Genomic DNA, 15,436 nt, shown 5'->3' with positions numbered 1-15,436 from the left:
AATTCTGCTACACTCCTGTAGGGTCAAAGGGCTCACTATACCCCTTGATAAATTCCTTGAGGGGTCTAGTTTCCAAAATGGGGTGACATTTTGGGGGTTTCCACTGTTTTGGCACCTTGGGGGCTCTGCAAACGGGACATGGTGCCTGAAAAGGATTGTAGCAAAATCTGGCCTACAAAATCAAATTAGCGCTCCATCCGCTCTGAGAGCGACCGTGTGCCCGTACATTAGGGTACCAGCACATATGGGGTATTGTCGTGTTCGGGAGAAACTGTGGAACAAAATGTGGGGTGCAATTTTTCCTTTAACCCCTTGTGAAGATGAAAAATTTGGGGCTACAGTGACATTTTATTATAAAAAAAGTAATTTTTCATTTTCACATCTCAATGGTAAAAAAATCTGTGAAACACCTGTAGGGTCCAAGTGCTCACTATACCCCTTGATAAATTCCTTGAGGGGTCTAGTTTCCAAAATGGGGTCATTTGTGGGGGGTTTCCACTGTTCTGGCACTTCATGGGCTCTCCAAATGCAACATGGTGCCTGAAACACATTCCAGCTAAATTTGCCCTCCAAAATCCCAATAGCGCTCCTTCCGCTCTGGACCTCACAGCGTGCCCATAGATCATTTTACATCCACATATGGGGCATTTCTGTAGTTGGGAGAAAATGCTTGACAATTTGTGGGGTGCATTTTCTCTTTTAACCCCTTGTGGAAATGCAAAATTTGGGGTTAAAGCAACATTTTAGAGCAAAAAATGTTACTTTTCCTTTTGTTGGGCCAATTCTGCTACACTCCTGTAGGGTCAAAGGGCTCACTATACCCCTTGATAAATTCCTTGAGGGGTCTAGTTTCCAAAATGGGGTGACATTTTGGGGGTTTCCACTGTTTTGGCACCTTGGGGGCTCTGCAAACGGGACATGGTGCCTGAAAAGGATTGTAGCAAAATCTGGCCTACAAAATCAAATTAGCGCTCCATCCGCTCTGAGAGCGACCGTGTGCCCGTACATTAGGGTACCAGCACATATGGGGTATTGTCGTGTTCGGGAGAAATTGTGTAACAATATGTGCAGTGCAGTTTCTCCTTTAACCCTTAGTAAATGTGTAAATTCTAGGGCTAAATGAATTTATTAGTGACAGAAATTGAAAAATGTAAATTTGACCTCCATTTTGTTGTAATTGCTGTGAAATGCTGAAAGGGTTAAGAAACTTTCTAACTGCTGTTTTGGATTCTTTCAGGAGTGCAGTTTTTAGAATGGGGTAACTTTCGGGGGGTTTTATTAGAGAGGCCTTTCAAGTTCCCTTCAGAACTGAACTGGTCCCTTGAAAAATGTGTTTTGGAAATTTTCTTGAAAATTTGGAAAATTACTGCTTGACTTGTAAGCCATATAATATCTGAAAAAAATGAAAGAGTGATTAAAATTTGATTGCTACATAAATCAGAGACATGGTTAATTATATTTATGAAAAAATTTGGGTAGTATGACTTTCTATTTGAAAGGCTTGCAATTTCAAAGTTTGAAAAATGCATTTTTTTCAAACTTTTCACCAAATTTCCTATTTTTTCATAATTAAAGACAAAACATATCGACGAAAATTTACTACTGACATGAAGTACAATGTGTCACGAAAAAACAATCTCAGAATCACTTGTGTAAGTTAAAGCGTCTCAAAGTTATTGCCATTTAAAGTGACACATGTCAGTTTTGAAAAAAGAGGCCTGGTCCTCAAGTCACTTTTGAGCTGTGTCTCCATAGAAAGACAGCAGAGTTGTTGTTGTTGTTATCAACATGCACAAGATAGGAAAAGGCTTCAAAATAATATTCATGTTTTTGGATATCCTAGGCATCACCGCGGTGAAACCAGTTTTTCTAACCGGACACGAAGTCAGACACGCAGGACTATGTGTCCGGTTTTAAAAAAAAAATGGTTTTGCTGTGGGGAGGCACAAGACGCTCACGGGCGGACACTGACTGCCATCTCCTGTTCAGTTTCTCGGGCAGAAAACGGAAACCCACAAAACAGAGTCTGGATGCAGGTGTGAACCCCCCCACTACGCCAAAATCATTGGAGTATCTACTAAAGAATGCAAAGCATTAGAGTTGGCGAAGGTGGGGAAAGCTAATCTAAGTCTAGAAATAAATGATGAAAATAAGACTGGGCTCACATCTGGATTCGGTTAACGCATGGGATCTCCATTCCCCATTCCGCTTGAAAAATATCTAAGTTGGACTTTTCTCTCCACATTTTACAAGTGGAAACCCGGCGGACCCCATTATAGTCCGCAGGTAACTACTTATTAAGCGGATTGGCTTTCTGTTCTTTTGGATACCTAAGTGGACCCAAGGAATGGAAACTCAAGTGCGGGTGTGAGCCTAGCGTGAAGGTAAAAAACAGGAGCTAGTCAGGACTGTTGGTTAGTTAGCAGAAGTTGTCTGTAGTCTTGTAGAATTAGCTGGGGAATGACGGAGTGAGTGAGACTTAGTCAAGGAGCAGGGCATGGTGTTTGCCATACCACAGGCAGGGCACAGCAGAAAGTTTCTGGATGTAGCCAGTGGTCTCACAACCAGATACAGAATGCCCAACAGATTAAAGCAATTTATTTTGTTTTTCCAAACCTGGTTGTCTCATGCTAGATATCTTGGGATACAGTATCTCAAAATAGACAAAAAACTAAGGAAACATCTATATATTTCTCAGTTTTAATTGAAATACAGTATGAGATAAGATCGGAAAAGATCGGATTCTGATCGGCGATCGAGAAAATTTCATGATCGCAATTGGAATTCCGAACACGATCTTTTTAAGTGGGATCAAGATTGGTGATTATTTCCCACAATGCTTTGCTACTGGCCAAGCATTGTGGGAAAAGCCTTCACACTGAGCGGAGTGTATACTCAGTGTGAACGCTTGCTGCAGTTCCATAGGAATGAATGGTAGCAGCTGGCACACAGCCTTAACCCCCTGCGCGCCGGCTGCGTCCATTCATTCTAATGGAAGACTAGCTAACATCTCTAGTAGCTACTTACCTGCAGAGATGGCTGGTCCCGTGCCCGGTGTTCTCGTTCTTCTTCGCCTCACTGCCCCCGCCTCCCAGGTTAGTGTTAAAGAGCTAGGAAGAAGGCGGGGCTTGTGGCTTAGGAGAGTGTGGGCGGGTACAGGGCGGGGAGACATGACATCTCTCCTCCCAGTACCCGCGCACACTCTCCTAACCTGCCCACACTCTCCTAACCTGGGAGGCAGGGGGCAGCGAGGCGAAGAAGAATGAGAACATCGGGCACCGGACCAGCCATCTCTGCATGTAAGTGGACACCAGGGGGGACTAAGTAGCCAGAGGATTAAAAAAAAATCTTCTGGCTACTTAGTGATTTAAAAAAATCACTACACAGTGTGGATTCTAACAATTAAAGCATTCAATTGTTAGATTACATGCTGTATAGTGAATTGGATTGTTTGTTCGAATGAAAAATGATCGGAAATCGGATTTCAAAATCGATCCTGAAAAGTCAAGATCGGCTCAACCCTCTTTAGGACCAATCTATTGTTTTAAGATTATCATGATTTATAAGCTTTGTACTTTTATTTCAACATAGCTAAGTCAGGGCTTGTTTGTGTGGTATTTCTATGGCATTACTATATGGTTTCTAAAATGTATTGTATGATTTTTGTGACAAACCGGAAAAAAATATATTTTTGGAAAGATTTTTAATGTTTGCCTTGTGGTATGAATGACATGCCATTCCTTATTATATAATAGGTATTATTATGGCAGTAACAGATATGTATATATTGCACTAGTTAGCCTTACTGTGTTGCATCTTACTCTTAGGATTTGGTAGCATGTCCTTTTGCAGGAAAGGGTTAAGACAACTAAACTAGTCAAACACGTCAAGGGACTTGATATAAAGCTTGTTTGGGATAGAATGGTGGCTAAAAAGAAGCCATTACCAAAGAAAACCCACATCAAAACACACATAAAGTTTTCAGGAAACCAACTTTTACACTTGAGCATTGTATAGCAGTATTATTTACACCCAATGGGAGTGTTGCTTAGGCAATGAATAGCAATATTATGATGTCACCATCTTCAACCTGAATACAATCATTCACTTCCCCAGGTAACTGACAGCACAAACTATTGAAAGCAATGGGAAAAAAGGTTTTTTGTTTGTTTTTTTCGCAAAAACAGATGGCCATTTTTTTTTTTTTTTTGAATGGACACATACGTACGGTATACAATACTTTTGTGTCCTTCAAAAAAAAAAGAACAGATAGGAACTTAATTTTTTTTCAAACATTGATATTTATTTAAAAAGATGGCCATCCATTTGCATTTGTTTTTTGTATGTGACGTAAAAACGTGATCTGAATAGACCCTTAGGCTGAGACCAGACTTTTGCGGAACAGCTGTTTTTTTTTTTTTTTTTTTTTTTTGTTTGTTGTTGATTTTGCTTAGGGGTTTTTTTTAGCTAAAATCAAGAGGGGCTAAAAAAGAATAGGAAATATAAAGGAAGCTCTGATACTTTTTCCTCTCTTAGCTTTGGCTTGAAAATTCTCAGCAAAATCTGAATGAAAAAATGTTTTTTCACCAATATGTGGACTCTAATTGACTGTTTACTTAATGTATTAAAAGTCATTCTAACGGCTAATTGATGGAGGTACCAGGTGTTAGACATCAACTAACCTTATATTTATGTTGTATCCTCGGGCACATGCAGTGTAATACACCACTATAAAGATGACTTTTCCATTCTTTGCCCCTGATGAAGAGGTATCGGTTCCGGTACCGTACCTCTTCAGTGTCAGAAGAGCGTTTCTGACAGTCTGTCAGGAACGCCCCTCCTTATGGTAGCATCTTTAGTGCTGTACTGTGAGAGGAGGCGTTCCTTACCACATGACGATGACGCTGAGCTGTGAGGAACGCCCCCCAGTACTAGTCTAAGGACGAATACTATCAGGAGGGGAGGGGGCGTTCCTTACCGCACAGCGCACTCTCAGCTTTTTAGAGGTGTATTACACTGCATGTGCTCCAAGATGTGAAAGGTCCTCTTTCAGATCATCAATATTTTTAATTTGTAAAACCCTTTTAGGCCAGGGCTCCATATGTTGTAAATGCCGTGGTGTGGCCACAGTGGAAATGCTGTAGCAAGCTTTCTGGAATAGGCAATGTGGGAAAAACTGTCTTAGCCTTAAAGGGGTTGTCCAGGAATTACAGTTTTTCGACAAGAAGCTGGGAAAGATCAAAAAAGTCATCCTTGTCTGTCCCCTGGTTTCAGAGATCACATGTGGTGAGGACTTCCACTGGCACAACCCCCCATATGCTGGACCAGACAGAGTGTTGGGGACAAGTGAGTATGACTTTTTTTAATGTTTCTTCTTCCCAAGTACTGTATCCCCTGGACAACCCCTTTAAACACTGCACTGCTGAATGACTTAGTTGTTTGAGTTTGACACAATTGCTCCCCCCCCCCAACCCGGATATCCTCCACACATCTTACCATTGTGCATGCCCAATCTATGTAGACATATACAGAATTTACAGATGATCAGCATTATTTTCACTTAGAAATTTTTCCTTTACCTCCTATAGACACAGAACTATTCCACTTCATGGTAAATCCAACTTTGGGTACAGATCATAGAGGATATATAGGTCTGTAATTTGGACATCAAGTTATAATCTCTGTTTAACACCAGTTATGATGTTAAAGGGGTTGTCCCATCACAAGGATCCTATCTATACTGCTTGTTAATGTGGATGTAAGACTTTTCCTAAATACACTGCTTCAGTAAAACTTCTTTGTTTGTCCACTATCTTACTTTATTCAATTCATTGTTGACACAGCCCTTGACTTATCTGCTCAAAAGTCAAGTGATGTATCTGCTGCTCTCATGGGGGGGGGGAGGGGCTAAGTGCAGGGGAGCGAGCCTGTGTATCTAGCTATTCCTGTGTTTGCACCACACGTGACCTAGCTTCCTACTCTCAGATAGAGGAGAGGAGCTGCTTTCATTTCAGAACGTCTTCTGTTCTCCCAGTTAGCAGGCTAGCTAATACAATTGTGTTCATTATGGCAGAGACAGGCAGTCTCTTTATGTAACACAGAATGGAGTTTCTCCTGCCTGTACTTCATAGTCCAATTTTGTGCATATAGTGTTGTTTGAGGACCTTTGATGGCATCACAGGCCCTTCAGCCGCCCCATAGGATCACGCTATGTGGTGGGCGGAGCTACACATTAATTTGGGGTGGAGCTAAACTACAGGTTGCATATGAAACCCCGCCCACCAATGACACAAGAAACCAGGAAGAAAGAAGATTTTACAGCAGCGAAGACTGGTTAGTATGCGACGTGGGAATACCCCTTTAAGAATAAATACTAAGAAATACCATTTTACGGCATACAGGATTTAGGGCAGCTTATTTTTGAATTGGGCACTAACCAAAATTTTTTGATTCAGTGATTTTTTTTGGAAAGGCGTCAAGCAATCCTTCAATCCTTTTGGAAAGGATACAATTTCCGTGTTGTGAATTATTGGACTCCATTGTTTTAATGTTCATACTTTAGAACTTTGTAAATTCAGACTATCAATATCTGCTCTGCTAGTTCGGCGCGCCTTCCCCTTCCTATATTTTATTAAAGGAAAAAGTAACTGCTATAGCAACATCATTTTGGTAATTTCGAGAAAAAAGGGTTGTTGCTATAAAATTCTTAAGAGAAAATGGAAAATTCATGTAAAGCACAGGCTATAATTTCAGTGATGAAGTCTTTACCAGGGTAATTTGCCATGTTCTACATTTTTTTGTGTGTGTTTTCTTGCCTTTATTCCGGGAAGGGGTTAATTCCATTTAAAGGAAAAATAGTTTGCTGCTGTCTCATTATTTTGCTAGTCTATACTCATTTGTTTTCTCTTGTGAGGCTATTTCAATATTCAATATCTATCTTTCATAAATTATTTATGACTTAATGACTTTAATGCAAAGTAGAAATACTTTGCTATTTGCCAACATGCAAAAAAAAAAAAGGAAAGCAAAAGAAAATGTAGCCTAGTTTAACATCCCATAACAACAACATGCTGTTCTCTCATATGCATTGCAAATAGAGATTTCCATTTATTGGTTCAAATTTAATGTGAAAATCTATTTATTTTAGCTGTGATACGTTTACAGTAAAATGTATCACCTTATGGAAGAACGTAATGCGAAACAATACAATGTCTGTGAGATAGAAGATTGGTTTGGGATCATTCCCGGTGTAAATGACATTAAATAATGCATTTAGATAAGATGACTTACACTTCCTAGAAACGCTTAAAGTAATGCAAAAGTTTTAGGGAGTTGGAGGAAATGCTGGAAAGTAAGAATGTTTTCAGAAATAAAGGTGTTTTTTGTCCATTAAAATTTAATTATTTTGTAAATGTAAATCCCATCAATATTTGGTATGACCTTGACCCTTTGGAGGCGGAGTCCTGGAAGTGATGATCCGGCCCCCGCAGAGCCCTGATTTCAACATCATCCAGTCTATATAGGATTACATGAAGAGACCTAAGGATTGGAGCAAGCAACATCCACAGAAGATCTGTGCTTAGTTCTCCAAGATGACGACAACCTCCAACAACCTCTCTGCCCAGTTCCTTAAAAACTGTCTGCAAGTATGGAGAAGAACCAATGCTGTTTTGAAGACAAAGGACTGGAGGCTGAAGGGGACTGACAATAATTCAGAACATGTTTATTAATAATGGTGTAGATCTTGACTATTATATATTTGGACATTCAGAAACAAAGAAACCAGTTTTAGGCTAAGGTCCCATGTTGTAGAAGCGCAGCTTTTTTTGTTGCTGATTTTGTTGCGGTTTTTTGAGCCAAAGCCAGGAGTGGATTGGGCAAAAGGTTGAAGTATAAGAGCTTCCTGTATATTTCTTATTCTTTTTGTAGCCACTCCTGGCTTTGGCTCAAAAAAACGCAACAAAATGGGCAACAAAGAAAGCTGCGTTTCCGCAACATGGGGCCTTAGACTTAATGACCTTGTAATACCACATACCATTCCCATAAAAAAACTCATCAAATCTATGACCATGTTCCTCTACTAAGCCCCACCCAAATCAGAATAAGTTATGATTTTTGACATGGGCCATGCTCTAAAGATTGTTTTTTGTAAGTAATTTTCTAGAGTAAATAATTTCATAAATTCTCCTCTTTAACCCTTTCCCGCCGATGGCATATTTAGATTTTCGGTTTTCGTTTTTGACTCCCCTCCTTCTAAACCACATAACTTTTTTTATTTCTCCGCTCCCAGAGCCATATAAGGTCTTAATCTTTGCGGGACAAATTGTTCTTCATGATGCCACCATTAATTATTCTGTATAATGTACTGGGAAGCTGGAAAAAAATTCAGAATGAGTTGGATTTGAAGAAAAAGTGCATTTCTGCGACTTTCTTACGGGCTTCGGTTTTACAGCGTTCACCGTGCAGCCAAAAATGACATGTTATCTGTATTCTGTGTTTTGGTACGATTTTGGGGATACCACATTTATATGGTTTTATTTACATTTTAACACCTTAAAAAAAATCCAAAACTGTGTTAAATAATTTTTTTTCTAAAAGTCTCCATATTCTGACAGCCGTAACTTTTTTTTATACTTCCGTGTACGGGGATGCATAGGGCGTCTTTTTTTGCGGGGTTGGGTGTACTTTTTTAGTTCTAACATTTTGGGGAAATGCTATTGCTTTGATCACTTTTTATTCAAATTTTTATCAGACGCAAAACAGTGAAAAAAATGGCGGTTTGGCAATTTGAGTTTTTCCCGCTACTGTGTTTACCGTACAGGAAAAATATTTTTATAGACTTGTAGAGCGGGCGATTTCGGACACTGGGATACCTAATGTGTATGTGTTTCACAGTATTTAACTAATTTTATATGTGTTCTAGGGAAAAGGGGGTGATTGGAATTTTTAATACTTTTTAATTTTTTTATATTTTTTTTACTTTTATTTTTTGCATTTATTAGACCCCCTAAGGGTCTTAATAAATCCCAGGGGGTCTGATCACTAATGCAATGCACTACAATGCTAATGCATTGCAATACATTGTAAAAAAAAATCGTAATTTCTTTTTCAGGCTGCATAGAGTAACCTGCAAAAGAATAACACTGCAGACAAGCTGAGGAGCTTTTACAAGGCTCCAAGCTGTCATGCCAATGTGACTTTGGCCCTGGAGCATGCTCCAGATGCCGGCGATCACCAGTAAAATGGCAGTGCCCATGCGCCGCCGGGAAAATGGCACCTTGGTCAGCTTTGACCGAGGCGTTGGAGGGGTTAATGCCTCCGATTGGTCCGGGCACCGACCGGAGGCATTAGCGCTGGGTGTCTACTGTGTGAAACAGTAGACACCCGGCAGCTATGGTGGCCGCCTGACTCCCGGGTGGCCGCCATAGTTAAACACCAGGCGTCCGCCGTACTAGTACGATGGATGTGGGAAGGCGTTAATATATCATATTCCTATGACACTGAAGTAGCATTGAAGGTACAGATATAGTAGGTTCGTTTTTTCATTACAATAGAGCGGGGTTTGTAATTTGGCACAACTTTCTGTTACGGCATAAATTATTTTCCATAGAACTGAATGTGAATATTCTAAGCTGCTGCGGTACATGTAAGAACTTGACTACTTGGCAACATGTATAGTTTATTATATTTATGTATGAAATTGCAGCTATAAAAATATACACTTTTAATTTGTTCTTGGCATAAAATCATATAAAAAATAATAAGATATAGATATAATATTAACCTCAGCAAAAACTCAACCACAGCTGTAAAATCAAATATATAACAGGATATCATTCAATTCAAGTGCTACCTCCTGTAAGTCTATTAGTTAATGTAGGTTTCATACTTTATGAGGAATAGGCAGCTAGAGGTGTGCAAACCTGGTCTGTCTGTTTAGTTTTAGACCCGTTCTATACAGTCCAAACCAAAACTGATATTATTATACTATGTAGTCACTTTAAATCCCAAAGTATACTAAGAAAAGGTCCAGGAGAGGTGAGTAAATATAGTAAACTGATTTACTCACCTCTCCTGTTCTGCGTTGCGGCACTGAACAGTCCTTCAGCATCTGCTTCGAGCCTTTTCTGACCTCCTAAATGATGTCAGCAGCTGATGACCATTGAGACCCTATCACAGGAGGCCAGAAAAGGCGCTAAGAGAATGAGAGAGTTCAGGAGAAGTGAGTATGACTGTTTGTTATGTTTACTCACCTCCCCTGGGCATCAACTTATTATATCCTGCTGTCTGAAGATATCCCAGAGTATAATCGTGGTGCATTGGTGGCGAGTCCCAAACATTTCAGGTTTGACTAAACCTGAAATGTTTAGAGAAATTCACCTCAAACCTAACTGGTTTCAAGTGGGATCATCACTACAGCCTATAGTACGTGCGCTAATTGGCTGACAATTCCAAAATATTTGCTTTCACTTTTTTCTTTTCTTTATTATTGGTTGAATCCAAATTGAAGCAATTCCCTTGGTTCAGTGAAGTTAAACAAACACTTTAAGGGTCAGTTCACATGCGGAGTGGAAGGGCGGATTTTGGCACCGAGAGTGATGCAGGGAGCCGCGTCATTGTCGGGCCAAAATGCGCCTGCCACGACTGTCGCGGCTTCCGAAAGTTGCAGCTTTCCCCTCCGGAGTAGGCTCAAGTGAATAGGCCGACTCCAGAAGCCGCGGCTCGACGAGCTGAGGAATCCACCTGAAGAAAGGGCAGCTTTGCCACTCATGGAAAAATTATCACTAGTGGTCTCCATAGACCACCATTGTGAGGGGGCGGAATATGACGTGGGCATGGGTTTCTGCCGCCTGAGGCGGACGTCAGAAAGCCAGCCCACCCCCCACCCCCGGAGGAGGGGGTGGAGTGAAGGGGGTGGGGTCGATCAGAAGGGGGCGGGACAAGGCCGAACGGAGGGGCGGGGCCGAGCAGAGGGGCGGGGCCGAGTGGAGCGAGCGTCTTTAGCAGGCAGAGAGCAGGCAGGGAGAGGACCTGCTCTCTGCCTGAGCGTGAGGGGCGGCCGCTGGAATAGCGCTGCTCCAGTGGCCTCCCCAATCCACCGCTCAGTGATAGTGACCCTAAGCCAGTCCAGGACAGCTTGTCCTGGACTGGCTTAGGTCAGCAAAAATGCCGCCCTCCCGAGGCCCTGGCATAGCGCCGCCTGAAGCAGTCGCTTCAGGTCGCCTCATGGGAGGTGCGGCGCTGGACGTGGGTTCCGCAACATAATCCGCCCCCTCTGTGCCCGTGTGAACTAGCCCTAATTCTGTCACTCACTGAAGGGATCACAAGTTACCTTGAATTAATCTTCAAACTTGAAACAAACAAGTGGATATCAGAACAAAGAACATACAGTATGCAGCATTTTTTATAGTATATGTATTTACGAAAGGGTTTGTCCAGGATACTATGAATATTCCAAGTAGCGGGGAACATCATAAAATATATCTGTTACTATACTCACCTGTTCACTCCCCAGCTGCTTCAGCCCTGCCACTCCTATGGTTCCGGACAGTTTTTGTTTCCTTTTATGTTTTTGACATTATTTTGTTAAATCCTTAACAACCACTTTCATTTTCATATTGCACAGTCACAGATGAAAGTAGTGAGTGGACCGGGTGCAGCATATTAGCTTTGCATGAATTAATATCTAATACTGTTATATCATGCTTTCAAAAACCTTTCAGTCGGAAGGTTCCATATTCTAAGTAATGTAAAGTAATCATATGCTATAAGACAGGTTCCTCATATAGTTTAATCTCTTTATGACTTTTTTGTCCATGTTTTCTCTTTACAAAATGTAACACTTCCTTAAAATATCAGTTTGCACAGAATTAACATATATGTATCGTATCGTCACCTCTCGCTCATAATAATGTGCCTGAGGACTGATTGTACTACCGGACATTATAGCTAGAGATTTGCAAACCGGTTCAGAGAGAACCAGATTTATCCTGAATTTTGTAAATGTTTCATGTTCGACCCAAAACTGAAAATTTTGGGTATTGCTACCAAGAGAATAATAAGTAGAGGTCCAGAGGTCCAGAGGAGGTGCAGACACATCCTTAGGGTCCTCTTCCAGTCTCCATTCACCCTATGGAACCACTTAGGCATGTGATGGGAAGGAGACTGAAAAAGGACTCTAAGGGAAATCAGAAGAGAGTGAGTATGTTTATGATGTTCCTGTTACTCTGAGGTTTGAAGAGACCCCATATAATAATCATAGCGTTAAGGGCTCTGATGCGAGTACAGGGTCCAAAGTATTCAGAATAGAGAGAAGCAGCAGAACTGAACCTAACTAGCGCTAGCGGAGAAACTGTAACCAAACTGCTGCACGCCCAGTATGAGCCAAAGCCAGTCTTAGAGCCCCTTCACACGGCGTAAGTGCTCGGCTCATTCCGAGTCGTACACGTGAACGCTTCTAAACACTTCCCATTCACTTCAATGGGAGCGCGCGTAAAGCCGGCTTTACGCGCGCTACCATTGAAGTGAATGGGAAGTGTTTAGAAGCGCTTGCATGTACGGCTCGGAATGAGCCGAGCGCTTACGCCGTGTGAAGGGGCCCTCAGTACGTTTTCACCAGAGCTCCTAGGGGTGGAGATGGACTTGGCAGGATCCCAGACCAGAGTTGACAACACAGAGCAACGTGCCACAAATTGATTAACCGCAAACAGAAGCCAGAGAACAGAATCAAAAGCAACTCACCAGACAAAGAGTAAAGGACAATATTCCAGATGGAATACACCCCCGAGTTCTGAGGGAATTAAGCATGGTCATAGACAGACCCTTGTATCTAATAGTTAAGGATTCAGTAATGACTGGGTCTGTTCCACAGGATTGGCGAATAGCAAATGTGGTGCCAATTTTCAAAAAGGGGTGTAAAAGGGAACCTGGAAACTATAGGCCAGTAAGTTTAACTTCTGTGGTGGGAAAGATATTTGAGGGCTTTCTAAGAGATGCTATCCTGGAGTATCTCAATGTAAATAATCTTATAACACCCAATCAGCATGGGTATATGAGGAATTGGTCCTGTCAAACTAATCTGATCAGCTTCTATGAGGAGGTAAGTTCAAGGCTGGACATGGGTAATGCAGTGAATGTGGTGTATCTGGACATGGGTAATGCAGTGGACGTGGTGTATCTGGACTTGGGTAATGCAGTGGATGTGGTGTATCTGGACATGGGTAATGCAGTAGACGTGGTGTATCTGGACATGGGTGATGCAGTAGACGTGGTGTACCTGAACATGGGTAATGCAGTAGACGTGGTGTACCTGGACTTGGGTGGTGCAGTGGACGTGGTGTATCTGGACATGGGTAATGCAGTGGACGTGGTGTATCTGGACTTGGGTAATGCAGTGGACGTGGTGTATCTGGATTTGGGTAATGCAGTAGACGTGGTGTATCTGGACATGGGTAATGCAGTAGACGTGGTGTACCTGGACTTGGGTAATGCAGTAGACGTGGTGTATCTGGACATGGGTAATGCAGTAGACGTGGTGTACCTGGACTTTTCAAAGGCTTTTGATACTCTACCACATAAAAGGTTGGTATGCAAAATGAGAATGTTGGGACTGGGGGAAAACATATGCATTTGGGTTAGCAACTGGCTCACTGATAGGAAACAGAGGGAACTTGTTAATGGTAAATATTCAGACTGGGTCACAGTCACCAGTGGGGTGCCAGTGAACCGCCGGTACTTACCCTTCTGCAGAGGCAGCTGTGAGCAGGAGCTGGGATCGGAAAGTGAGGCAACTGGCCCGCGAACTCCACAAACCTTTCAGACTCCTTTCAGGGGAGGTAAGGTTAACATAAAACATACTTTGACTTACCTCTCCTGGCTCCAGAAGGCTTCAGAGGATCACGCTATGCGGTGGGCGGAGCTGCATGCTAATTTGGGTCGGAGCTAAACGGCAGGTTACATGTGAAACCCTGCCCACCAAATGATGCAAGAAACCAGGAAGAAAGAAGATTTTGCAGCAGTGAAGACTAGTGAGTATGTGACGTGGAAATACCCCTTTAAGCTGCTGCAATTCACCTTTTCCCCCACTGAGTGGTCACACATAGACACATAGCATATAACATATCACTTTCAGCTTCACTTGTGATACACATATTTGGACATATCTAGCCAAGGGGATAGATAAAGGAGGACACCTATGCACAGCAGACAGACAAAAATTAGAAACAGAGATTTATGGGTTCCGGTTTTACATTTCCAGTGCTCAGTGAATGACATCCATAGTCGCCCTTGCTGCATTCTTTTCATCCATATATTTTCAATTCAGCGTCAGAAAGTTTAGATGTCACTATGAAATACAGAACATTCCAATAAAGATGTCGCTTACGTTCCTGTAACAGGACTTGGTTAATAACTTTGACTCTGCATAAAGAGAATAGATAAGTGCACATATTAAATGTGAGAAATGTCATGGAGTGACCTTGTACTTAACACTACATGTTCTTCAAATTCATTTAGGGCACTTGAGAACTACTTGAAAAATAACGGCCCTTTCTGTGAAGGCGGAGGTCAGCGATAGGCAAACAACATAAGTGGATCCAATTTAGTTGCCTTGGATTATAATTCACCAATGTAAAAAAAAAATTAAAAAAAGCGATTGTGCCAAGATAACATATGGTCTCTATGAAGAGGTAAGTGAAAATCTGGAAATTCATTACGTGTCTGTTGCAATATATCTAGAATATGCAAATCTGTCTCCCAAGATGTAATCAGGGAGACAGTGCCTCTGTTATGCTGCCCTCTATGGGAAGCACCCTGAACAACATGCCCGACTTCCCAGAAGTCTTTACTGCATAATGCAGGGTTATAACCAAATCAATTTCTCAGCTACGGACGGCACCGTTTCTGTCTGGTTGGACTTCATCAACGCAGCCTAGAGAGAACTGATTTGGTAGAAGTGAGAGGCTGAGAGACCAGATTGTGGGGATAACGTCTATCCTTAGGGAGAGACCACCTTCTCAGGTGTGTGGATTCTAACAAATCAGTTCTCTCTAGGCTGCGTTGATGAAGTCCAACCAGACAGAAACGGTGGCGTCCGTAGCTGAGAAATTGATTTGGTTATAACCTCGCATTATGCAGTAAAGACTTCTGGGAAAGTCGGGCATGATGTTCAGGGTGCTTCCCATAGAGGGCAGCATAACAGAGGCACTGTCTCCCTGTTTACATCTTGGGAGACAGATTTGCATATTCTTCCCATGTTCCCTTGCAGTGGAGCAACTATGGCTGTATAAGTCTCCACACCCCAGCAATATATCTAGACAGATATACAACAGCCTTGTCCTAAAGCTAGAGCATAATATAAAGAATTGTTTAAAGCAGATGTGGAAAAATACTGCAAAGTAAGAATGCTTTCTGAAATCCAAGGGTTAATAGTTTATTT

Source organism: Leptodactylus fuscus, chromosome 2, assembly GCF_031893055.1.
Source record: "Leptodactylus fuscus isolate aLepFus1 chromosome 2, aLepFus1.hap2, whole genome shotgun sequence".
Classification (NCBI taxonomy): Eukaryota; Metazoa; Chordata; class Amphibia; order Anura; family Leptodactylidae; genus Leptodactylus; species Leptodactylus fuscus.
Note: the sequence above shows the minus strand (reverse complement) of the source record.